Raw genomic sequence first — 26,537 nt, 5'->3', positions numbered from 1 at the left:
GATGTTACCAACAGTAAATTCTAAGTGGGAAGCATTCAAGGAATTAATCGTGGAAGCTACTAAAAGTTTCATTCCTATTAAGAAATATTGTTCAAGGTTTAGGCCTAAATGGTTGTCAAATGAACTAATGACACTCGTAACAGAGAAGAAAAATGCATGGGATGCATATAAATTATCAAGCGACTCAGAAGCCTATGGCGGCAGATATAAGTTAATCTGTAATCAGGTCACAAAGCAGGTTCGGCAGGCGAAGGCAGATTACGAGAAATCCTTGGCAAAAGATGCTAAGAAAAACAGCAAGGATTTCTTTACTTATATAAATTCTAAAAGGAAGGGGCTGAATCTGATTGGTCCACTTGACATCGATGGTTGATGGTTCGACTGTTGATGATCCTGCTCAGATAGCAAACAAACTGAATGAGTATTTTGCATCTACATTCACACGTGAGGAATTATTACAGTTTGAAAATGGAAGAAGGTTATCAAATTGTAGCAGTGTGCTTAATGATTTTGTAATAACTGAGAGCAAAGTGGAGGAGAAATTGTTGAAGTTAAATATAAGAAAGGCACCTGGGGAGGATGGGATCTATCCAGTTATATTAAAGGAGGCGGCAAAGCAACTAAGCAAACCCTTAGCCATAATTATGAGAGCATCCTTGAACTCAGGGGAGGTCCCCACGGACTGGAGATGTGCAAATGTATCCCCAATTCACAAAGGGGGATCGAAGGGTGACACGAGTAATTACAGACCAGTTAGTTTAACTTCTGTTCCGGGTAAAATAATGGAGTCACTGGTTAAAGATGCATTGCAGGATCATCTAGACAAGACTGCACCAATAATTCAGACATAGCATGGGTTTGTTAAGGGAAAGTCTTGTCTGACAAATTTGATAGGATATTATGATGTGGTTACAAAGGAACTGGATGCAGAAAATAATTTTGATATCATATATTTGGATTTCAGGAAAGCTTTTGACACTGTTGCACATGAAAGACTATTGTACAAATTGGAGCAGAATGGTATTAAGGGCAAGTTGCTACAATGGATAAAAGGATGGTTAAGTGGGAGAAGACAGAGGGTGGTAATGAACGGGTGCTGCTCTTCTTGCACTAATGTTATCAGTGGAGTCCCACAGGGTTCGGTGTTAGGTCCACTGTTGTTTTGTATATTTATCAATGATATTGATGAAGGTATATCAGGTTTATTGTCGAAGTTTGCAGATGATACAAAGGTTGGCAGCGTTGTTAATGACAGTGATGGCAGTGTGCTACTGCAACAGGATTTAGATACTTTGGGCAGATGGGCTAAGAAGTGACAACTGAAGTTTAACCCTGACAAATGCAAAGTACAGCATATGGGTAGAAGTAACCCCAGAGGAACGTACCAACTGTGTGGTACTACACTTAAGGTGGTAGGAAATGAAAAAGACCTGATTGTGCAGTCAGATATGAAGTTTTCTGAGCAATGCAGACAGGCTGCCAGGGCAGGTCATGGGATTTTGTCAATGATATATAGGAATTTTGCTAGCAGGGAAAAGGAGGTGATTGTCCCTCTGTATAAGACAATGGTCAAGCCACGCCTTGAGTACTGTGTGCAGGTCTGGAGACCTCATTTTAGGAAGGATGTAGATTTGCTTGAGCGTGTACAGAGAAGGGCAACACGATTGGTGAGGGGAATGAAGGGATCCTCTTACCAAGAGAGGCTTAAGTTCTGCAAATTGCAGTGGCTGGAGACTAGGCACCTGCGCGGTGATCTGATTGAGGTATATAAGGCCTTGAATGGGTTCAGCACGCTGAATTCTGATGGGATCCTTCCACTTGTTCAGATTACGAACCTAAGGGGGCATAAATTCAAATTAAGAAAAGACAGATGTAGAATAGATGTGCGGAAATTTGCCTTTAGCCAGCGGGTGGTTAATTGCTGGAACAAACTTCCATCTGTCTTTGTGGAAGTTGATAGGTTGAATAAATTTAAGGAGGAACTGGACAGGCATTTGGAGGGAATGGTGTCATTTTTTTTTTTTTTGGCTGATGCTGCATAAGCTCATACAATTGCTTTCTTGCGTCACATGCCACTACTAATACTACTACTACAATAAGCAAGTTCAAAATGCGAGATTGTCTTTTACCTTGACTTCTCGAACAGTCCACCAACTGCTGTACGCTAAAAGATTCCAGATAGCCAGCTTTCTTCATAAATTGACCTTCCAGAGCACCAACGGCAGCAAATCCCCAACACGAGCCACATCCACCCTTTATCATCAATTACAAAAGAAAGAAAGAAGTTAAGACGTTAATACAAAATGTATTTTAATTATCTTTATTTGTTAATCAAAGTTCAGTGAAAGTATTATTCAACAAAACGATTTTATTTGTTTATAACAAAAGAAACTATCTGGTAACTTACCTGATCTTTTACAGGAGTAACCATTCGTTGAGTTCTCCAATCAATATTATCTGGATAGCCAATAGTTCTCTTTTTAGCATTTGTATCATCATATTTTCTTTTAACAGATGAACGTACACTGCTTCCAGCAAATTCTCTTTGTGTCTGCAATTTATAAAAATGTTAACATTGCTTTAATATCGTTTACAATAATCTTTGTAATTGGGGTATTCTAACCGTGAGAGTAGTCCCAAATTTTCACGTATTGAGAATAAATTCCAATGTGACTTGGCTTCTACTTTAGGGGAATATGTTCTTCTCGTTTCAAGTAATTCATGAGAAATTTGGGAATCTACTGATTTCTTAAATCAGCAGGGCCCTCGTGGGTAGCACAGTTGGTAGAATTGCTGTCCTCCCCAGACCAGGTGAAACAGATTCCAGTTCGAGTCCCGTCAATGACGTCAGGAATTTTTATCGATCTTTTTCAAAACGTGGCTGAGTTAGTTGGTGTCAATGAGGATAGCGTGGTTTTTTCTCCCAGAAACTGTTTTTCATCCGGAAAACAGAAAATGGACCACAGAACACACGCAATTTACAGACAATATACACGGAGCAATATGGCCTTTTTCGCTGATATCTTTTAAAAATATTGAAAAAGTTGTGTAAAGTTCGTGATGAGTTCAATATAATGATTAGACTTTAATATAAAAGCTCTTGAACACTTTTCTGCCTTTTCACTGTCACTTGACTTTAAAATTTGTGTAATTTAAATAGAGGGGTGTCCATAAAGCTTGTGCACTTTAAAATTGCAATAGTTGAGTTCCATGAGAGATATAAAAATCTTTAAAATGAATTGGAAAGAAGGTTATTTATTGTAGTTTTTAAGGTAAGTAATCACAGGCTGTTAAGATTCACCAAAATTCCATTTACTGATACAAAGTTCAATACTCTAAGCACGTTCTTCAGTTTTTTGTATTTTAGTTACATCATTAATTGTATTTAATTCGAAGATCGTTTAAAGAGCGAGGTTTCGAGAAGTAAACAGCACGATTTTAATATGTCCCATAGAAGAAAAGGTCCACCTCTGCCAATTTTCCAAATTGTCCCAATTTGAAATCTTTTAGCAATTGAAAAATTGTTGAACCTTCCAAGCGAAGTGGCAAGGTGCTCCATCTTTGCTGAAAAAACCCTACTGGCTTGACTTCTTAATCATTTCATTTCAGAAATAAAACCTCTTGTGGCATTGCAAGATAACTGTCCCTATTAACCACTGTTCTATAAAAAAAGAAAGGACCAGTTATGCGTGTTTTCCAAGACACACCAGATATTGACTTTAGAGAAATCCTTTTCATGTTTCAAGATTTCTTGTGATTTCTCTGTCCTCAACAATCAACCTTGCCACTGATGTGAAATTTCTTCATCACCAAACATTTTATTTCAAGAGAGTGTCTTTTAAATGTAAATTTAAAACTCTGTGGGATATTGTAACACGCAATGCATCTTAATGTCATTTCCTACACGATAAAATAAAGCGTCTTCCTCTTCTCATTCTTCTAGTTAAGATAAACTCGTTGACAGAAAGATATTCTCTCATGGTAGTCCTCTTCCAGCAACATTTAATGCACTTGAATCTTCTAAGGTTTCTAGTACAATAATCCTGCTGGAAAGCAGGTGCCAACCGGGAAGGTAGTCACCATGAAGAGGAAATTGGTGTACCCGATCAGCTAGAATGGACAGATATTTTCTAACATTTAGATTGTGGTCTTGAAGTAAGAGGGCTCCAAGAGATTCCCAGGAAATTATAAACGTCACACTACGGTCACCCGGAACATTAATTCAACTACCCGAATGTCTTATGTTCGTGAATTGTGTGTTTTCTCTTTGTCTGTTTTTCTGGGCAAAAAATCCGAAATTCCCAAGGGGGAGAACCTTGCATTCTATGCCTGAGACCGACTAACTCAGTTACTGAGTGAAAAAAAGCCATAAAATTTTCCTCGCGTCATTCGAACCTGGGCCTTTCCTTTTACTTACGCTTATTCAGGAGTATCTACGATCATTTGCTCAAGGACATGTGTTTAACTTCGCTGTTGCATTGGTTAATTATTCAGAACTCTGTAAACAGTCAGAAATGTATGAAATATGATGTTTGTACAGTGTACGTGTTGTTCTTTCTGGCCACTTTACAATTAAGAATTGAATCACATAGAAAGCCTGTCCTGTACCAATAAACAGCAAGGAGGTGGAGAAGTACTATTCATATTAGTTGAGAAAAACCACAGGAATCCCGCATCTGCTGGAGGTAGTGCAATACCAGTGGATGCCAGCAACGTCCCGTTCCACTGGGAACACTACTCAGGTTACCAGCATAAGATCCCGCTTCTAGAAAAACTAATGGCCACCGATATTTTGATAATTAAAAAAATAAATGATGCTGATGGTAACAATAATAATAACACGTACTTTTATAAATTTAGCCACCCTTCAAATGGAATAGATATCTAATGGGGGCAGATGAACAAGAAGGAAAAGGAGCATCGAAAATAAAGGTAAGCTCTTAGACGGTTTCTTCTGTTATGAATCCACCAAAATTAATTTATTAGTTTGATGCTCTTACATTATACATAATGCAATGTTAATTACCTTAAAATGAACCTTTTGTTTCATTGAAAAATTCTTTCTCAAGGTTCTCTGTGATTGGTGTCTATTATATGCTCAAGCAAGACATACGGGAATTCGAAGGTTCGAGTTTTTGGATAACAGTCGTAAAGGTAAATGCGTACTTTTCCTTTGAAAGTCTGATATCCCTCTAAGGGTCAACCTTATTAAAATATTGAATGCAATACAAAATCCCATACAAGTTAATTGTGGCATTATATACAGTATAATTTAAACATTAATTTCCCTGTTTACTATTTGAGAGCAATACAAAAGATTTACGGAGTAGATTTAAGTGGTGAGAAGCATGGCAAGTTATATAACCGTAATTTAACCTTCTTGCCGATAGATTAATGTTAAGAGCTTGAATTTGTGAGTTTTGCATAGAATTTAATTGAAACCATTTATTGAGTTTAATTAAAATTCTATCAGAATCAATCGAAGGTTATTATAAAAGAAACCTAACAGAGATCTGTGGAATGGCAATCCATCGACTTCCTGTTTTTCTGGACGAAAAAACCATTTCTGGGAGAAAAAAACATGCTATTTTCATCTGAGACCGACTGACTCGGCCACGTTGTGAAAAAGGTCCATAAAAATACCTCACCTCATCGATGGGAGTCGAAGTTAAGTCTTTTCCACCCGGTGTGGAGTGGACAACAAGTCTACCAGCTGTGCTAACAATGAGGACACATATTGGTGAATCAACGATTTGTATCATATTGCATTGTATATTGCAAGATATAAATCTTACAAATACAGGGAAGTTAGAATTTATGGGAAGATTTTCGAGATTAGGAATATATTATTACTTGGTACGGTAAGTCTTTAATACGGAGAAAGCATTTTTGAGATGTAAGAAATGCATATTATGGCAAAAGGAGATCTACATTGTGAAGGAGGCCTCACGGAAGAAAGTAATAAATAAATAAGGATGTGGAGTTCCATTTAATATTCAGGAAAGTGCAAGGAAGGAAGTTGGCTGGGCACGATTCACAGAGACCCTTGAGAAAGAATTATAAATGAAAGAAGGTTCATTTTAAGGCATTTAACACTGCATTATGTTTGATGTAAAAGAATCAAAGCAATAAATTAATTTTGGTGGATTCATAACAGAAGAAATCGTCTAAGAGCTTACCTTTATTTTCGATGCTCTTTTTCCTTTTTGTCCATAGCCTTCATTAGATATCCATTGAGTTTGAAGAAACCTTTGGAAGGCTAAATTTATAAAAGTACATATTGTTATTGTTGTTACCATCATCAGCATCATTTAATTTTATTTATCAAGATGTGGGTGGTCTTTTGTTTTTCTAGGGGCAGGATCTCATGCTGATACCTTGGTTTTGGGCTCCCAGTAGTACGGGATATTGTTGGCATCCACTGGTATTGCACTGCCTCCAGTAGATGCAGGATTCCTATGGTTTATCGCCACTAAAATGAATAATACTTGCCCACCTCCTTGGTGTTCATGGGTACTGGGCAAACTTTCAATATGATCGTCTTCGTACTGGCTGAGAGGCCGGAAACATCTAAACAACACGTACGCTGCACAAACATAATATTGTATACATTTCTGGCTGTTTACAGAGTTCTGTATGATCACACGGTACAACAGCGAAGGTTACCAAACGTTCTTTAGCCACCCTACATACGATAATATATGTGCTTAAACGATCGTAGATACCCCTGAATAGGCGAAAGAAAAGGAAAAGGGCCAGGTTCGAATCCCGTCAATGAAGCGAGGAACTTTTTTCACTCGGTGGCTGAGTTAATCGGTCTCAGGCATGACTGCAAAGGTTTCCACCTCGGAGATTCGGGTTTTTCGTCCAGCAAAACAGGCAAATCGACCAGACAACACACGCAATTCACGAACATAATTCACTTTGATAGTTGATCTAATGTTCCTGGTGACCCTAATGTGGCATTTATTATTTCCTGGGAATCTCTTGGAGCCCTCATACTTCAAACCACACTCTGAATGCTAGAAACTACCTGTCTGTTATAGCTGATCGGGTACACCCCTTCATAGTGGCAGTGTTTTGTGAAAGGCGCCGCCGGTGGTTTCCCACATCTGCGCCATGGTACTTTGTGAAGAAGTACAGAATCTCTGTAAAAGCCAGAAAAAAGTGTAAAGACTGGTTTCTGACAAAGTAATCTTATGTTTTGTTGTTGTGTCTCTGGTTACTTGGCCGCAGAGCCCCTAGTGGGAGCCCACGTTGCCTGCCACCACCACTGGGAGATGAACCAGGCTGCTCATCATACTCTGGATGGCCTTTGCCAGGGTTGCCTGAGTTTCCTGACAGAGGCCAAGTTAAAAAAAAAAGAAACGTAGAACGGGGGTACAGGTTAGAAAGGAGAGAAAGAGGAGAAAGGAAGGCCGACTGAAACTTGAGGAGGAGTCCGCTCTTTGTGAGGTGAAAATAGGGGTCTGGGTTTGTGAGTTAAAGTTGCAGGGGAAAGGTGCCCCTGCATGATCACCAGAGGCCAGTGGACTCTGTGTGCCACACTCAGAGAGTGTCAGTAGTCCCGCAGTTGTACAGTGTCAGCAATTCCGCACTAGTAACGTGCCAGCAGTATCCAACCCTTGTGGGTTGGAGTCTAAATCCCCACTCAGGAGTTCTCCAGAGTACCAGCAATCCCGCACCAGAAGTGCCAGTGGTGTTCCTATCCTTAAAGGATTTGCAAGTTGTGTCAAGGCAGTGTCCTCTAGCAGAGAAGGAGCTAACCCACGCCTGTCTGATTCAAGCTCTGGGCAGCATGCTCCAACGTTGTTCTCATTTCAGCAATCTTGGCTGACCTCAGTGTGAAGATTTCCTGCGCGTACACGGTTAGTGCCTTGTACGTGTTTCCATCAAGAAGCAGCGAGGACTCCTGATTACGTGGATTCCATTGAATTGCGGTAACATATTTGAGTTTACTGTTGTCGTAGGCAGGGCACTCATTACATGGGATGCCCCCAGGACTCTTCTTCTCCACAATGGCACAGCGGGTCTCTTTCAATCCCCATAGCTGTAAGTTTCTGACGGAAGGGGCCGTGTCCAGTGATAATAAACATCAAGTGCAGACCAGGCGAGAACCAGGGAGGGCGCTGTGGGTAAGTTTGGTTTATAGTTTGGAAGAATCGCTTCGTGATGTCACCTTTCTGTGTGGTTTCCCAGCTCTGTTGCCATATCGCTTGTAGGTGTTGGGTGATTCTCCTCTTCTCTATCTTGGGGTCATTTGCAAGATCCAACTGGAGATTTCGGCTGGTGTTCCCTTTCCTAAGGTGGTAGAATAGGCCTCGCCTGACCACTTCTAGGTATAGTGGCTGACATCCTGTTAAAACTTGCAAGGCACGGGTGCTAACAGTGCGGCATGCCCTGCTAATTGATAGCAGCATGAACCTTTGAATTGCATCCAGCTTCCGTTTGTTTCATGCTAGTGTAGCTTGTCTATACCAGGTGGAGGCACTGCAGCAAACTATCGGGACATAGACTGCTTTGTATATGAGTGTCAGAGCTTTGTGCTTGAGGCCCCAGTCGACTCTGCTCACCCTCCTGATCATGGCGGCATACTTCCTAATTTTGGTGGCTAGATATTTTAGGTGGTTATGGAATGTAAGACCCGAGTCAATGTAAATACCTAAGTATTTAACCTCTGTGTACAGTGGGAGTGAAGTTTAATTTCATTGTAGGTGGTCTTCTAATTTGTAGTCTGCCTTTGAGGAGAATGGATTTTGATTTTTCTCCCGAGATGATAAAGTTGTGCAAGGCTGCCCAGTTCTGGAGCTTCACACGCGCTCCGTTTCAATAGTTTCCAAGGACGCCCTAGTGTCCGCACGCACCAGCAGAACAAGGTCGTCCGATAAGGCCAAGGGCTCAGCCCCCCCCCAAGGTACAAGCCCAGGAACTCGTCCAGGAAAATAGACCAGAGGAACGGGCCAAGCACAGAGCCATGCAGACAGCCCCCCCGTGGATGAATCTGGTAACTGTCTGATATTTGTTACTAACTCTTACTTTTCTGTTGGTTAGGTAAGACTTCAAACTGTTACTGTATATTCATCCTGCTGTGCGGTAAGCTTCCCTGGCTGCCGTAATCTCTTGGGGGGCATCGTCGCCCTTGCTCGCTGGAACATTTTCTAGCGTGGTGGACCCTTCTTCTTAGGTCTGGTAGCTGGTGGTTCCACCAAGGCACAGCATACCTGTAGGGTTTTCTGCGTGGGATGGAAAGGTCGCAGGCGCTTCTGATAGTAGCGGTAATGCTTTTCACCCAGTTAGTTAGTGTGTCAGGGAGTGGAATATCTCCAGGGAGTCTCGTTGAGACTCCCTTTCAGTCCGAAAGCGCTGCCAGTCAGCCTTCTTGATATTATAACATATTACATCTCTAGGGACGGGAGGAGTACGTTCCACAGAGCTAACCAGGGAGAATGATATTGCTCTGTGGTCCGACGTAGTCCAGGATTTTTGAAAAGTCCATCTTGCGAGCTTGCCAGCAATATCTGGAGCCGCCTCTGTAACGTCAATGTTGCTCTACCATCAGCTGTAGATGTGGAGATGGTCAGGGCGATTTATAACTTGAAGTCCTGTTGTGTGGAATAAATCTTCGGGTCTTGCACCATTCCTTTGGGCAGACCTGTCAGGTGTGCGACTGTGTCAAAGTACAGATCGGCAGTTTGCGTCCATTTGCTAGCAAGCAACCGGCCCCCTGAAAGAAGTTGGAGAGCTGTCTGGACAGTTGAGATTGCTGGGGAAATATCTTCTCCAGGATGGGTATATAAGAAGAACAAGAAGATCGAGCCCAGTGGAGTTATAATTTGTTCGCAGGCACTGTTTGCAGAACATAGTGGTGTTATCTTCGTGGTAGTGATATATTCGGATTTCTGACTATTATTGCAGCCCAAGGGTTCTCTGTTGTGCAATAAACTGTTTTGTACGATGCAGGATACCCTGTAACCACTCCAGAGCGGATATAGGGTTCTTGAGGTAGGACCAGATCTATTTGATTTTCCTCTAATTTTACTTTTAGCTGGTCGGCTACCCCCCTAGCTCTCTTCTCATTTTGTCGGACAATTCTTATTTCCTTGTACTTATTAGTTAAAGGGGCTCTATCCATAGTTGATTCTCATTTGGTACAAACTTTTAGCTTTTAGGTATACTGGACAGTTTCCATCATTGATCGAGTGCTAGTGGGGTGCCTTGGCCGCCTTACAGTTGGCACAGGTTGATGATTGATCTTTTGCTGGGCAGTACTTGTATCTATGCTCTTTTTGGGCACAGTGGCCATACATCGACTCTCGCTGGTTGCACGTTTGCGAACTGTGCCCAAAGCGGAGACATTTATAGCATTTGGGGACAGGAATATTTTCTTTAAATCTGTGGCTTCCCCAGCCAATGAAAATACGGCTCTGCGTTCCTAGGATTTGCCACGCTCTTCTAGAGAGATGGATTACCCAATTTACGTTAGTGTGAATTTTCGATTTAGTCTTGAATTTTGGAGTGACGTCGTCTTCATCTGCATTTTCATGTAGGTGCAAGCTGAGGTTTTTACTGTAAATTTCTTCAGCAAGTTCTTCAGGGGTGACGCCCTCGTCTACATCAAGCACTTCGATTGAAGGCCATTTTTGGGAGCTTCTGCCCTTAGTCCAAACTTGGTCATATTGGCATTGTTAAGTATAGTTTTGCCTCCTCCCCGGTGTCTGTTTATATCCCCACACCTGGGTGCCTTGTCTTCCGGATACTCTTAATCTTCACAGTCTTCATTTGCTTTTTAGATTAGTTATCAGGGTCTCTTTGACGGCTTCACTAGTGTCAAGCTGCGCATCGACTGCCGGTTTAATCAAAACGATGTGCGATTCTCGCTTTCGTGTTGTCCTCTTGGTCTGGGAAATGTCAGGTTTATTAGGGGCAACAGGCGCGCCATTCCTCAACGCCTCTGCAAAGGTTTGGGGGGCGTTGCTGCATTTTATTCCCCCCATCCTGTGAAAGAACTTCCAGTTTGGCTTGTAGTCTTTCACGTTCAATACGGAGATTTAGGATTACCGTCTCCATTTTGCTGAATGTGGTGAGAATGTCAGTGCGGATAGCAGCAGTGACTCTGTTGGATTTCTTGCCCAAATATTCATCAAGTGTCCCTCTGATAGTAATGACTTGGTCCACAGGGGTTCCTGATAGTGGGGGACTGATCGTATCCTCGTGGTCAGAATCACTTGTCGATTCGTTTTCTCCATCGTCTGGATTTTCCTTTGCTGGTTGCGAGTCTGTCGCGGATTTTCTTCTACACCTCTTCTTTAGTTTTAATTTCGAAGATTTGGTGGCTGCAAGCAGTAAAAGCACCATGACAGTTGCAATTAGCTCTACATATATGTCAACCCGTTGTTTCCCAGCAGTGACCTTCATCCAGTCAGCCAATGGCAGCAGTTTGCTTCGGCTTTAACAAGATCGTTGTATACAAATTAAAATTAAAAGTTACTTATCTGCTATAAGTCCGATACCTCCATAACCCGTATGGTTGAAAAGCTTTTGGCGTCCACTACACGATGATATCCATGAGATCAGGTAACAAACTAGATTAATCACTAAATTTAAATCACTTTAGGGAGCACACTTTACTATCAATTCGTACTACCAACCACCTGGCGGCGATCTCCGGTACACCCCTTCAGTGACTCTCTTCCCGAATGGCAATGCTGTATTCCAACAGCATAATGTACCCTTCCACTTTGCTGGTATCGTTCGAGAGTGGTTCGCCAAACGGAAAAGTGATTTCCAGGTGCTAACTTTGCAGTGGAACTCACCGAATATGAACTCCTTAGAACATTTCAGGGTTTAGGTGGTCTACAGATCCGGCGTTTGGATCCTCCATTAGAGACTATTGCAGATCTACGAGACGCAGTCCTGTCAACATGCTACGACATGCCTCCTGCAATGTTCACAGGTCTTAACACGCGATGTTGACAAGCTTTGACAGGGACTGCCTAATACAATAAATAAAATAGGTCTTATAAGGTCTGTCATACGACAGAGGTACAGGAGGCAACAGGAGGACATACCCGTTATTAGTAAGTGGTCAAAATATTTTGACTCTACAGTGTATTTTAGTTTGCCAGTGCTCAAGATTTTGGAAAGAAAACCTGCCTACAAAATATCACCTGATTCGAACGTTTGGAAAATTAAACTACCAATAGTTTTCTTCTATTGGTAGACTCTCTCTTTCAAAAAGAAAAAATGGCTTAGCTTCATCAGCATCCCAGAAAACTGTTTCAATTACAGCAACATGAAATGTCTCCATAGAAGCAGATCAATTGCTGTTTTTCAAACTTTGGTGCATGGGTCAATGTTCTGTCCCCATAATTCATTGATAATTCACCACCATGATAATTTTTCCTTAGGATTTGTGAAAGTATTTAATGAATTTGTTGCTTTGTTTAGGAAACTTTATTTACAATCGAAGATACACACAAACAAAACTGAAAAGTAAGTTCTGTATATGAACTTACCTCATCAGAGAATTTATTGATTTCTATAGTGTAGGAGCCCTTATGGCTTCCTATTAAGGTAAGGTTGTGCTTCCAATTACGGCGTCCTTCGGCTTCTTGTTCTTCGCTATCGTATTCCTTTTGGAAGCGAATCTGTTAAAAAGAAACAACAAAAACCAATATCATTCAGTTGTAGAGACATAAGCACTTTTATTACAAAATATAACAATAATATTCCTACGGATACAAAGAGAAACCTCGTGGATGACACAGCTGGTAAAATAACGGTCATCTCCAGACCGGGTGGAAAATACCTGAGTCCGAATCCTGTCAATGACGTGAGGTCTTTTCACAACGTGGCACAGTTAATCGGTCAAAAACGGTGGCAAGATTCAACAGGCCACCGTAGTCTAGTGGTGAGGCGCGCGGGTGCAAAAGTGCACGTGCCCTGAGTGACCGGGATTCAAGGCCGTGACTGCTGAATACGGTGCTGTTTCTTATATTCTGTCTATCTTGTGAACTCCTCTGACTGTTTGGTCGTCCCGGAGTATAAACAGATAATTTTTTATTCTTATCCGGGTCTCTGTGCTTTTTCATCCAGCAAACAGCAAATCGATTGCAGAAAATTTGCACGTATAATACACAAAATACAAACTAAAGTTGCTAATGCGCCTAAAATCTACGACAACTTACCAGCTTTAGTTAAGAAAGCCTTCTGTGTATGTTATACGCGTGATGAGAAAATCTGCAGAGGGGTTTTGTAATAATAAGACATCGGTGCATTGTCCGAATCTTTGACAAAAAGCCATGATTTGAGTTTATTTTGAGTTCTTCTTTGAATTATTTAAATTACCCGCTGACACAACAGCAGATGGAAGTTTCTTTCAACAATCGACCACCAATTGCTGAAGGGAAAACTCTGTACATCTATTCTACAATCAACCTTCTTCAATTTGAATTTCTGCCACCTCATATATGTGGTCTGAGCATACGAAAAGATTCCATCAGCATTGAACTTACTCCATCTATTAAAAGACATAAACATCTCAATCAGATCACTTCGCAGATGCATAGTCTCCAACGCTACAATTTCCAGGAATGAAGCCTTTTCTGGTAAGTCCACCTTTTGCACATCTCATCAATCTGGTGACTCTTCTCTGTACCCGTGACAACAGATCCACATCCTTTTTAAAATGAAATTTTGTGACCTGTATGCAATACTCTAGATGTGGCGTAAACATTCTTGTACAATGGGATATTCACCTCCTTATCACTAGATCGTGTTTTCCTCATTTATATTATGTCTTTGCAAAGCACATTGCAGAAGTAGAAGCATATCAAATCTCTAGATTAATTACAGCAAGTTTAAGTATCTAAGACGAAAGATAGAACTCCATTATTTGAAGTGGTAAGGCTGTATGTAATTTCCAATTGTAAGTATATGAAACCAAGTTTTCAAAAACCAAAGTTATATCTAGTGGGCTTATTGAGCATTGAAAATTAATGGGTTAGTTAAGTAGATTAAGCACACGTAACTGTTGAGCAAAAATTAAATCTTCAAGTTGATTACTTCAGCACAATTTATAGCGCTGTGCCAAAAAGATGGCTTGGCATTCGCGTCCATGAATATTATGACTTGATGTTTTGACCGAGAGCGTTCATAGCATTGTCTATATAGTGAGTTGAAGGTAAAATGTCAGCTGAAGCCGAAAATATAAAGAAACCACGCAAAATGAGTTAGCCATGGCGGTGTCATGGATTCAAGTGGCATGTTGGGTGCAAAGACCAAACCTAAACAATCTCAATATCAAAATAAAGTCTGCTGACTTGGAATCATTATGTTGAAAATAACTTGATCTAGGATAGGGATTCTCAACGGGGTCGATATCGCCCCCAAGGGGACGAAAATTGGTTTTTAGGGGGGGGGTGAAAAAAAGCATGGGTACTACAATGGTTTGGGCCCTCCAAAGTTCAACTCTACCCAACGTCATCTTATTCCTTAATATTTCATTTCTTTCATTGGGTTTTATTTTCCCCCGAGACAACTGATTTTTAACATATAGGTATATTATATTAGGAGTGAGTGAGAAATTTTGATAAAAGTAAGAAAATGGGTATGATTTAATTCAACAACAACCTTTGCTTTTCATAAGCATTAAATGCCCAAGTGCTTTCAGAGGTAATGTCTCCACAATCCTTGGTGTGCAAGAAGGAAGAAGTATGTCCCGAAATTCTTGGAATACACTTATCAATCTCTCAGTCTCTTCTTTATCAATCTGTTAAATTTAGTTCAGTAAATAAAATATTAACAAAGGAAAGAAACAGAATTGATATGTTCAAGAGGAGACATTAGATTTAAATTTAGTAATATCATACTGAACATTGGATATCCAATGTTCAGTATGATATTACTAAATGAGCCTGATGCTAAGAAGCATCAGGCTCAGGGATCCCATTGAATAAAAAGAGTAAGTATAAAGTATTTTCTTGTTTAAAATTTCATGGGGGGGCGATTAGGAACAAAAATTATATAAAAAAGCCCTTTAGGGGGCGATAATTAAAAAAAGGTTGAGAAGCATGTTTATTTTCTTTTCCGCTCTTGATGTTACTTTTCTTCTGAAACAGCTGATCACTCTGTACAATTATCAAATACCCCATACCATGAAATACAGCTCCCATACGTGGGATTGTTCCCCGAAAACCCTCTTTAAACCCCGGGACTGCATTCAAAAGGGGACAGTCAGTTTAATTAATGACCTCTCTCTTAAGACAGTTTCTGTTGTAAGCCTTTTCTATAATTGTTCCTAGGTACAGTTCTTCTGAATTGGCAGTTGTAATTCCCTCACTTTTCATGACTCAACCAGTGAACATCCATTCATTGGCAACCAAAACCGACTGAAGGTTTTTGTTTGATACCTTGAAATCTCTACCGTACCCACACAAATTTTGGTTTCGATCTGACAGTTAATTTTCTTTTTATCCGATGCTGTGCTGAATTTATTTATTTCGAATGCATTTCTAGTCACGATCCTTGAATTTGAATTGCTAATGGCACCCGGCCTTGAGACTGACTAACTCAAGATACTGAAGAGGAAATCCACGATTACTGGCAACTGGTCTCGATCCCCGCACATTCCACTTAGAACAGCCTTGCGCTCTTGCTAACATGGCTACCGGAGTCGGCTCTGCTGAATGAAGTGTCACAATGGATAAAGTGGAATACAGATCAGTGATTTGGTTCTCTTTCTGTAAAGGAAAGCTCAAAATTTACCGTACGAAGAAATGGTCACTAGATCTTGTTGCAGTAACTCACCTTGATAGCTGTTGTTAACCACACTGCCAACCTTTGTGTCATCTGCTAACTTTGACATTGTCTGATATATCGTCATCAGTATCATTAATAAGTATTGAAAACAATTCGAAAACAATTATTGAAAACAATTGAAAACAAATATTGAAAACAATTGAAAACAAATATTGAAAACAATTCGAAAGTGGAAGAAACTCAGTATATGGTGAAGAAATCCTAGGATGCCCTGCAACGGCTGTAACAGAAGAGTGTTGTAAAAATTGAGGCATTATAATGCCTCATCTTCCATGATATATCATGGAAGATTAGCGTCAAAGAACTAGCTGCAGAGCTCCAAATTAGCGTAGGGTCTGTGGAAAGCATCATCCAGCAACGAGTGCTTAGGAGTAAAGTGTCTGCTAGATGGGTTCTCAAACCGCTTACCAGAAGAACGAAAGGGCACAATGTGTACGTAAAATGTTATCGATGTGCCAGGAAAAGCAAGAGGAGTTCCTTCAAAGCTCTTCAGCGTAGATGAAACTTGAAAACATCACTATGATCCCCAAACTAATCAACGGAGGCATGCATAATCCTCCCCAAAGAGGTAAAGGTGTAATCAGTGCTAGCAAGGTGACGTTGTCAGTTTTTTTTGGATCAGCAGGCGTAATACTACTTTCAAAAGGGCTGTGCTATGACTGCAAAATATTATTCCAACCTCCTCATAAAGTTACATGCTGCTATAAAAGAAAAAAAGACGAAGAAACTGAGAAAAAATGTGCGCCTGCTCCACGATAATGCCCACGCGCATTCCTCGGATGCTGCAGTGAGGTGTGCGCGAATGTGGGTTTGAAATATTGCCGCATCCTGCTTAATCCCCTGGCCATGCACCCTTGGATTACTTCCTCTTTCCTACCCTGAAGTCCTTTCTTCGTGGAAAACATTTTGCTGGTGTAGATGAGGTAATTTTTGCTGACGACTCATGGTTTGAAGGGCATTCGCAGGATTTCTGAAAACTAGCCTGCGGAACGAATTTTTGAACCCCCCTCGTACATCCTTACGGTACTAGATGGCAAAAGGTCTAAATCCATGGTTAATTTACTGATAAAGTCTCTAAATCCTTACCGAAGTGGATATTGTAGCATGGAAGTATAATGTTGTCTCTTGGGTAAAGATATTGCAGCGGCTACTTAGCCACCAGTTACTTGCAGTAGAAGTACCGTGTCACATGACCAATAGAAGCATATCACCAAAAAATCAAGAACCTAACTTTTAAACTGTAGATCTTCTTTCCTTGCGTTTTTCGTCGCTGGCTTGGATTCCAGGTGGCGTGAATTATGCTGTATTTCCCTGGCGTTGCACTGCCTCCCGCAGATACCAGATTCTGTCTCATCTATCTTGGATGTAACCGTGCAAGTGCATAGATGTGGACCGTGTCTTCTTAGCATGAAAAAGTACTGAGAACCAGCCTTCTTGGTGATCGCTATTTCCTGGTAGCAAAGAGGCCATATTACAATGTAGGGCCATATTACAAGCCCTTGGGAACTAGAGAAGAGGAAATTGGGTTAGGAAAGACAGAACTGATAATGTTGTCTTAGTTTTAATAGTGGCAAATCTTTCAAGAAAGCAAGCTTAAACAACATCAGCCAAAAAAAATCCTGTTTGTCCTATCCATCCCCGCCTGTCCAATTCTGACTTGAATTTTCAAACTATCCACTTCTACAACATCAGAAGGAAGTTTCTTCCAACTATCAACCACCCGCGGCTAAAAGCAAACTTCCGCACATATAATCTGAAACCAGCCTTCCTCAACTTGAATTTGTGCCCCACCATGTGTGTAGTCTGAGCACGAAGAAGAATCCCACCAGCATTCAGCTTCCTCAATCCCTTTAAAGCTTTAAACACCTTAATACAATCGCCTCGCAGGTGCCTAGTCTCCAGACGCTGGAATTTGCAGAACAAGCGTTTCTTGGCAAGTGCACCACTTTGTTACCCTCACCAATCTCGTTGCCCTTCTCTATACTCGTTCCAGCAGTTCTACATCCTTCTTAAAATGAAACCTCCACACCTGAATGCAGCACTCAAGATGTGGTATGACCATAGCATTTATGTACAATGGAATAATCACTTCCTCATCCCTTATAGAAAAAAATTCTGTATGTCATTGACAGAATGTCAATGACATACAGAAATTTGGAAGTAAAATTTAGAATTTTAAGCGGTAAAGAAAAACATGTTAATTGGCAAAGTGGCCTACTGGAGTACTGGAGAACACTTTCTGAGAGTACCGAACTCGCTAAATATTTATCTTATAATTTCTTCTCATGTTATTTTTACCTTGTATTTTTTCCAATTTTCATCCGTTTCTTTATCTTCATGCAGTTTTCGTAATGAGGAGCTTTGGCTGGAACCCATGTTACTCCTCCGCATATTTTATACCTGAAGAGAAAGAGAATAAAAGATAAATTTTATTGCATTGCTGCTTTAATGAGAGAATACAACAGAGTTTGTCTAAGTGTATCTAGAAGTGTGGTGCTTCCTCAATATAATGATGGTATCGAAGAGCAGATTACACGCGTTATAAGAGCTAGCTTATAACGCGTGTTATAAGCTAGCTCTCATAAAAATTCCCAAAAATTCCCCACAACGGGTGAGATCTCAGTTTAAGTCCTGTGGATGACGCAAGAACTTAACTTGCAATGCACTACGGGTAAGGATCTGTATTTCATTGATTACACTAGCCAACACGATTTTTACCTACAAGAACTTAAATGATGTTTTTAACCAATTTTTATGAGTAGATTTCGAAAATCACCATGATAGTTTTACACCACGTCACAGTTATTCAATATAGATGGAGTTACGTCACACCAAAATATGCCAATAATCTAGGCAGTAATGTATGACATACTGATTGATTTTAACAGATATAAGCAAATTCTCTTAATTTTAGCAATCGATTCAGGCCTCGGTTTTCTTGTAATAAACGTAGTCAGACTTCTACCTATGGTTCTTAGGTTCAAATTCCGATACAACAATTTACAAATTCAAGAGAGCACATTTAGCGTTTTTGGTGAGGATCGTTGTAGGCTGTGCCAAGGTTTTCCAAGTATTAATGTTAATCTATCCTCGAAATATAAGTTTAAAAGCAGTTTTGCTTCATAATGCAACGAATTTCCATCAGTTCCTGTGCTTCATTCAGTTGGACTTAAAGAAAGTCATGAAACCGTGTCTATGGTTGTACATGCTATAAAATACCAGGATTATGGTTGGAACATATGCAGTGATCTTGGGGTTCGCAAAATATTGTTGTTTTTCGTGTTTGTGGGACAGCCGTGCGACAGAAGAACGTTATGTTGTGCAAAATTGGGACAAGCGGAACGAGTTCATTCTTTCATCCCTGCACATCAAACTTGGATTGATGAAAAATTTCGTGAAGGAACTAGAAAAAGAAGTTGACGGATTTGGATACTTGAGAAGTGTTTCCTAATTTAGCATATGCCCAAACGTAAGGAAGGAATTTTCGTCGGACCCAAATTAGGAACCTCCTGAAAGACGATGTGTTTGAAACCCAGTTAAAGGAGGTTGAATTGGCAGCTTGGCAATCATTTGAGGCGATAGTACAGTACATGGTTTTTTTGGAAATAGGAGAGAAGAAAATTCTGAAATGTTGGTGTCTAATTTAGTTGAGTGCTACAAAAACATGTCGAATGTCGTTGAAAATTCATTTTCTTCATTGCCATTTCGAATTTTTCCCCGAAATTCTGGAAGATGTGAGTAATGAACAAGGGGAGCGGTTTCATCAAGAAATTTGCACGATGAAAAAGCGGTACTAAGGTCGCTGGGGTCGTGTAATGATGGGGGATTACTGCTGGTTCATTGTGAAGGAGAGTGAGCAGAATACAAGAGAGAAACCCTTAGTAGCAAACATTTTTAAGGACAATTACAGTTATGCTGATTATACATTATTGAAATATAAGTATTTCGCTGTGATTTATGATAATTTTTCCGAAGTTAAATGAGTTATAGAGAACATATAATGTTTTTTACACTTGTATTACAAACTTCAATTGTACGTATATATCCATTAATCGTTGATGCATCTTTTGATGTTGATGTGATAGACTTTTCATGGTGATTTTTCGAAATCAGCGCATTTATTTCCTCCAGAATCACATATTTTATTGCTGAGGTATGAAAAAAATTATTTTGATAATGAATGCTCGACCAGCAGAAATAATAGTTGACAGCCCTCAACTAGTTTCAATATATCTAAGATATTGCACGTTCTAGGGTGACCTAGTGCCCCCTTGTGAGTAAGCTGGGAAGCAAAAAATTTAGTGAAATCTTCTACACACATAGCTTTTCATCCCGGAAATTAAAATCACAGTTTTACAAGATGAGTGCGGTGAGTAGCAGTAATGCCAGCGGCGGAGAATCCGAGGTTACTCACAGCCCCATGCTACACAAATCCCTTTTACAGACTACCTTATCAACAGTTAAAAAGAAGAGCAGACAGCGATCAAGAGAGAGAGAGGAAAGAATCGAAACATGCTAAACAGTGCGGTGGGGTGGCTTTCAGTAGTAAGCTGAGGCCATCGGGGGCTCAGACACCACTGAACCTGGGCCTGTCGACACTGCTAGAACAGCCGATCCCACCCCAGCCTGCCTCCTCTTCGATCTCATTTGAGGACACCAATCTGCTACTCCATTGCTACCTCCATCGGTCTTAGACTAGACCATTGGTGCGTGCTTAAAATACGCAGATCGACTTGGAATCCCATCTTCTATGAGGCCTAATGATTGCTAGAGTCCTTTGGGGCCTATGCCATTATATTAATTAATGTTTCGAAGCAGCACTGCAACTTGGTCTTCTTCTTGAACTCTGATGTTAATCGATTTACTAAAACTGCAGGGCACTATGTCCAAGAACTCTGGACAAAGCTGGAATCAATAACTACAGAATTAGTAATTGAAAGTGAAAAACTCCGGCAATTAATGATGAATTAAAGACCAAAACGTTCTTAAGAAAGCTATTGATACCTTTTCCAAGCTCTCACCGACCCAAGATCTTGACCCGCGTCCAGAGAGCTTTGCTCCGGCTCCAGTTGCGACTTCGTTCCTCGCATATGCGGGAACAGTCAAATCCAGGCTGCAGGTTCTATGGAGGATGTTGAGCTGAAGACATCATTGCCTTTCACTTCTGATAATAAATCGCAGCATGTCCTTCTGCTCTGAGCCAGTGAGAATTCTGAACTCAAGACTAGCGGCGAGGTGAAGGACCTAGTAGCCAACACACTCAAGACGAATTTCAGGAACATCAAAGTAAAATCCCTCAGACCCATCAGGAACCGTGAAGTTGTTCTGGAGACAACCACATTGAATGATCTTAATCACATCTCCTCCAGCTGTTCTCTCTCCACTGCTGGCGTTCTGGTTGCCCCACATAAGAAGTCGAACCCATAAATTCTTATGTATGACACCCAACTTGGCTGGACCAATGATGAGATTCTTCAGAACCTCTTCTATAAGAACCTGGGTGAGTTTGGATACACCATGAGGGTAGTCAAGAGGGAGGTCACATTCAGATTTCAAACCAAAACTAAATCCACCTCTGCAGCACACTGAATCATTAGCTTCTCCCCTTGCCTATAGAAGAGCCTCCTCTCCACTGTTTGGAGAGGAGTTTCTTGTATCTTTTTGGGCTGTAGGGCCCATAGCTTTCATCTCTTCACAGTGGTCACAAAATGCTTCTTGTGCCTGGCAAACAGGCATACGTCTCAATACTGCTCCCACAGCTCTCCCACCTGCGGCCATTGTGTCCGTAGTAGATACGTTCATGCAGAGTGCCCCCACCGTGATGAACAGCTCAGCTGCGTAAACTATAAGACAAGGAAGTGGGACCACTCCCACTCAGTCCGTGATGTATCTTGCCCAGGTATCAACGAGCACTTCAACTGGTACTGCTGAGAACTTCCGATGAATAATCCAAATACAGTTACAGATCGAAGTCGCCATAGTCGCAATGCTGCATTGATCAATCACAGCCCTGACCACAACTCTTCCAAGGTAATCACACCTGGAACAAAATTGCACATAACGCAAATTAACGGACAAAGGTCACGAGCTGTTTCTGATGAGATCCGTCTTTCAACAGAAGAACACTCTATCAATATTGTTGCCGTCCAGGAGCCCTTTTGTGAAAAGGTGCAAGCTGTTTCTTCAACTGAAATAATGCGGTATGCTGTTACTGCTAGGGTAATACAACCAGTCCCCGAAGATTCCAAGTCTTGCCTTGTTGTACTCAATCGTGAACTTGACGTACTGGTAGTGCACGAGCTCTGCAACATTCATAACCACTGCATTATCATTTTATTTGATGTTCCTCTACTGCCCACCCTCAGCCAATTCAATCATTCACTGAAATATCTGGAGTATGTTCTCAACTTTCTGGACAGAAGAACTGTTCTCATTGTCACCATAACGACCAGTGACCTCAGGACTCGGATCTCTGACTGGAAGACAATCTCAGACTGGACGCTCAGTGACCATAGAGTGATTACCTTCTACATGGAGATGCACTCAGCCGCTCCCTCCAGATCCCCTAGACAATCTGCCGTTGTGAGATTTTAAACCAAGGATGCCGATTGGCACACGTTTGATGACTCGATTGCCAGGGAATTTCCCCAGTGCGATCCTAACTACCTTAACTCTTCTGCTGCTAATAAGTTGGTCGACATACTTCAGGAAGCACTGATGAAGGCCTCGTATAAGTCGGCAAGGAAAAAGTCTATCGGTCCTACCGTTTGCTCATGGTGGTGTAGTGAGCTAGCAACGCTGCGTAAGGAGGCCCATCGAGCTCGACAGTTTTACAAGCGCCATTGCAACTGGTCGCCATCTGAGGTGTCAAAATTACATAGTAGCTACATTGACAAAAAGAATGAATATGCAAAAATCATTGCCGCCAGGAAGAGAGCAGCCTGGACTATATTTGTTAATGACTCTATGAATTCCAATCCAAGGGGCCTACTTTATGAGATAGCGAGGGAGAAAACACACATGCCTGATACATTTGATATAATTACAGCTGAAACCGCAGAGACCTCGAACTGGACTGACACAATCGAATACTAGACAAATTGTTTCCCGAGGATTATCCCTCAGGAGATCTACCAGCATTCAGCTATACGAATGGCCAACAAAACCTACGATACTTTGGCAACTACTAACTCCTTAACCACTGATGAACTTTTAGTAGTGATGAATAGGATCAATCCCAAAAATTGCCCTGGGATGGACCTAATAGAATATGTTTTTATTGTTCCCTTCTTCAAGCTCAGACATCCGTATCTCAGTAACTCCACAACAAATGCCTGCAAAAGAGTCTTCCCCAAAATTTGGAAAGTAGCTCTCCTTCGACTCATCAGAAATCTGATAAACTCCCGGATGAAACCCCCTCTGCCCTCCGGCACAGTCCAGCCTTACGCCAGGCACTCTTCTAAGGAGGCTCTATTTGAACTGGCTATCTTTGTTGATTTCGAGGGCACCGTTAACACAGTCTGGTAGGACTGTGCATTGACACACCTCCGCCAGACTCAGTGTTCCCTCCAGCTATATCAGCTCTTTCGGAATTATTTCACAGAGCGCGAGATTGTAGTAAAATCCACCTTCCCACAGGTGACCAGACATACCTCTCGAGGGCGCCCACAAGGTTCTGTTAGGGCCACCTTGTCTGGAACATGGTCCTCCACAGCTGGCTCACGAGACGCTTCGATGATTGTAAAAAAATGGCTTTCGCAGATGATCTCACGATCGTTATTTCTAGAAAATTCCGCTTCGACCTTGAGTGAAAAGCAAACCGCATCCTGTCCGATCTCATCTCTTGGACGGAGCTCAACAAACTACGAATCAATCCGTATAAAACAAAGATGATGCTATTCAAATCCAAGCTATATCCCAGATGCCCCCCCCCCGCAAATCAAGATCTGAGGAAAGCAACTCCGGATCGTAAAACAGACGAAAGTCCTGGGGGTAATTATTGATCATAAGCTGCGCTTCCAGCAGCATCTTATGTACTTAGGGACCAAGACGAAAAGATTCTCAGCGGCCATCATTAGAGTTTCCAGATATGACTGGGGGATCTCAAATAAAACGTTCTGCTTATATCACACAGCGGTCTTTTTGCCCATTGCAAGTCAAAATGAGAGTCCAGGGGAAACATCCTTTTGTCCACTCACAGAATTCGACGGATAGTGTCAAATTCTTTCAGTGGACAAACATATAGTTCGCATTCAAGTGATCGCAGGAATATTACCACTGGATTTATACTTCATCTATCGAGGCCCAAATTTCAGGATCGAGAAGACGATTCCAGCTAAAATTCTTGACATTGAACTGGACCTTACCACCGACCCCAAACCGTAAGACTCAGGTACTACAATGAACTAATATACATTTGGCAGATTTTTTTTGCTTAATTCTTTTTTTGGAACCCGGGAAAAAGTATGTCCTTATTGAATTTCTTTTTAATTATTTAGTTTTCTCAGCACCACTAGTTTTTTTTTTTTTCTTTCATAACCTGCAATTGGATGTTTTTTCACCCTCTGGAATGGGCATCCCAATGAATTCTGGCCCACCTTCCCGTGGCGTGGATGAGTGCCCAGAATCGTCTCTTCAGTTCTAGCCAACTGGCCACAACACAACAACAGAACAGGCCCAACTCTCACACAAACCTACACCAACCACATTTCTGGCCCTTTTACATTGATTCTGTTCTTCACAGTTACACGAGTTGAATAAACGTTCCAAGTGCCGCCCTTTACATATACACTGGTGTTCAAAGAAAGTGCATCAAGGAATGTAACAAAGCGATGGTATGTTACATTAATGACTAGCAACACAAATAGTTATATAAACAAAAGATATTTATTAATAGTTAAGGCAAAGCTAAGTAATATTTGACAGGTGCTCTCAAAATATTCCAAAATGAGCATGTACAACCTTTATACAACAGTTTTGCTAAACACGACAATTATGGCCGAAATGTTATCAGAAGCCCTCAATTTCCTTCAGTTTATCATTTTGATAAAAAAACAAAATTAAAAGTTTGCTTCAGTTTATCATTTTAAATAGAAAACAAAATGAAAAGTTCACCAGGTGCAGACTAATATTTAATTAAACCGCTTCTGGCCCTGAAGACAGCAGCACACGGTCGAGTCATTGATAAGATCAATTCCTGAAGATAATCAACTGATAGTTCGTGATTCCAAACACGAATTATGGATTCCTGAAGTTCACGAATGGCCTTTGGTTTCTTTCTGGCAACTGCAGATTCCACACGATGCCAACAGTTCTCTATAGGATTCAGTTCCGGTCGGGCTGTTTCCTGGACAGCTAAGAATTGTAATGGACCATGCTTCCAATGCAGAAATGAAGCTAAAGGTACTACAGAAATGCCTACTTAGACTTTTCGCCCGAAAGATGCAGTTACCAGAGTTGTCCTGAAAGATGCAGTTACTTGGCAGGTTGAAATGGTCTCTAGTGGTTGGCAGCAATTTACCTTCCAATATAGCCAGGTATCCTTTTCGGCATTTACGGAACCTTTTATAAACTGCAGGTGATACGAAATGCATCCCCATATCATTTAGCTTGTAGGGAATTTCACTGTAGACACCATACAGTCTGGATGGTATTCTTCACCACGTCTCCAGCGAATCGTTTGTCTCCCATCATATCCATGCAGGTTGAATTTCTTCAAATCCGGGAAAATAACTGACTTCCACTGCTCGGGGGTTTATTTGACATGCTCTTTACACCAAATTAATCGGGCCTTTTCCAATTTTTGTGTGAGGAGGGCTTCTTAGAACGACGGGCTACAAGTCCATTTTTGAAGAGGCGTCTTCTGACTGTTACTGCACTTGTTACCACTCCTGTATGTTCTTCCCATTCTCTTTTCAGCTCAGACGAAGAAGCTCTACGGTTTTTAAGGCATAAGCGCTTCAATACGCGGTCCTGTTTTGGCGTACAGATTCGTTTGCGTCCGGTTCTTTTTTTTCTTATCAGCAGAACCAGTATTTTTGAGTTTAGAAAGAAATCTACTCACTGTCGACTGATGACAGAAGAACATCCTTCCTCACGTAAAGCAACAATAGCACTCTTTCTTCGTGGCATCAACTGCATGTTACACGCCATCCTGACACAAACAAGGAATGACTTCAACTCTTGCAGAGCGTGATTACATAGCTGAAAGTAACAGCTGATGCAATATTACGTCATCATCTACGCGTGTCAATCTTATCTGATGCAATCTGTAAGAAATATTTACGTTATTCGGACGACAATTACAATTTTAAGGGGTGATCCACTTTCTTTGAACACCAGTGTACACATGTCACATATATTTCTTACGAGATAAAATTGTTTTTTTCATTGGATTATCAGTACAAAAGAGTGATAACATGCAGATTGTTTTATCAATTTAAATAAAATCCAAGTGTTTTCGCATGTCTTATCAGCAAAGAACAAAAGACACTTAAAATAAACCAGACCGGATGAACATGAATATGTTATGGTCGTTATGATTTGCACAAATTTATTCTGCAGATAATTTTAATCTGTCTGTGGCAGATTAAAATTATCTGCAATTTTTGCAATTTGTGAATATGGAGAGATATAACTTTATCTTCAGATATTTTTATTACAACTAGACCATTTCTTCCTATTTAAAAACATTCGGTATAATTTAAAAAAATATAAAT

The sequence above is a fragment of the Mastigoproctus giganteus genome, chromosome 1 (genome assembly GCF_048544385.1).
Source record: "Mastigoproctus giganteus isolate SK-2022 chromosome 1, ASM4854438v1, whole genome shotgun sequence".
NCBI lineage: Eukaryota > Metazoa > Arthropoda > Arachnida > Uropygi > Thelyphonidae > Mastigoproctus > Mastigoproctus giganteus.
This window is presented reverse-complemented; position numbering follows the sequence as displayed.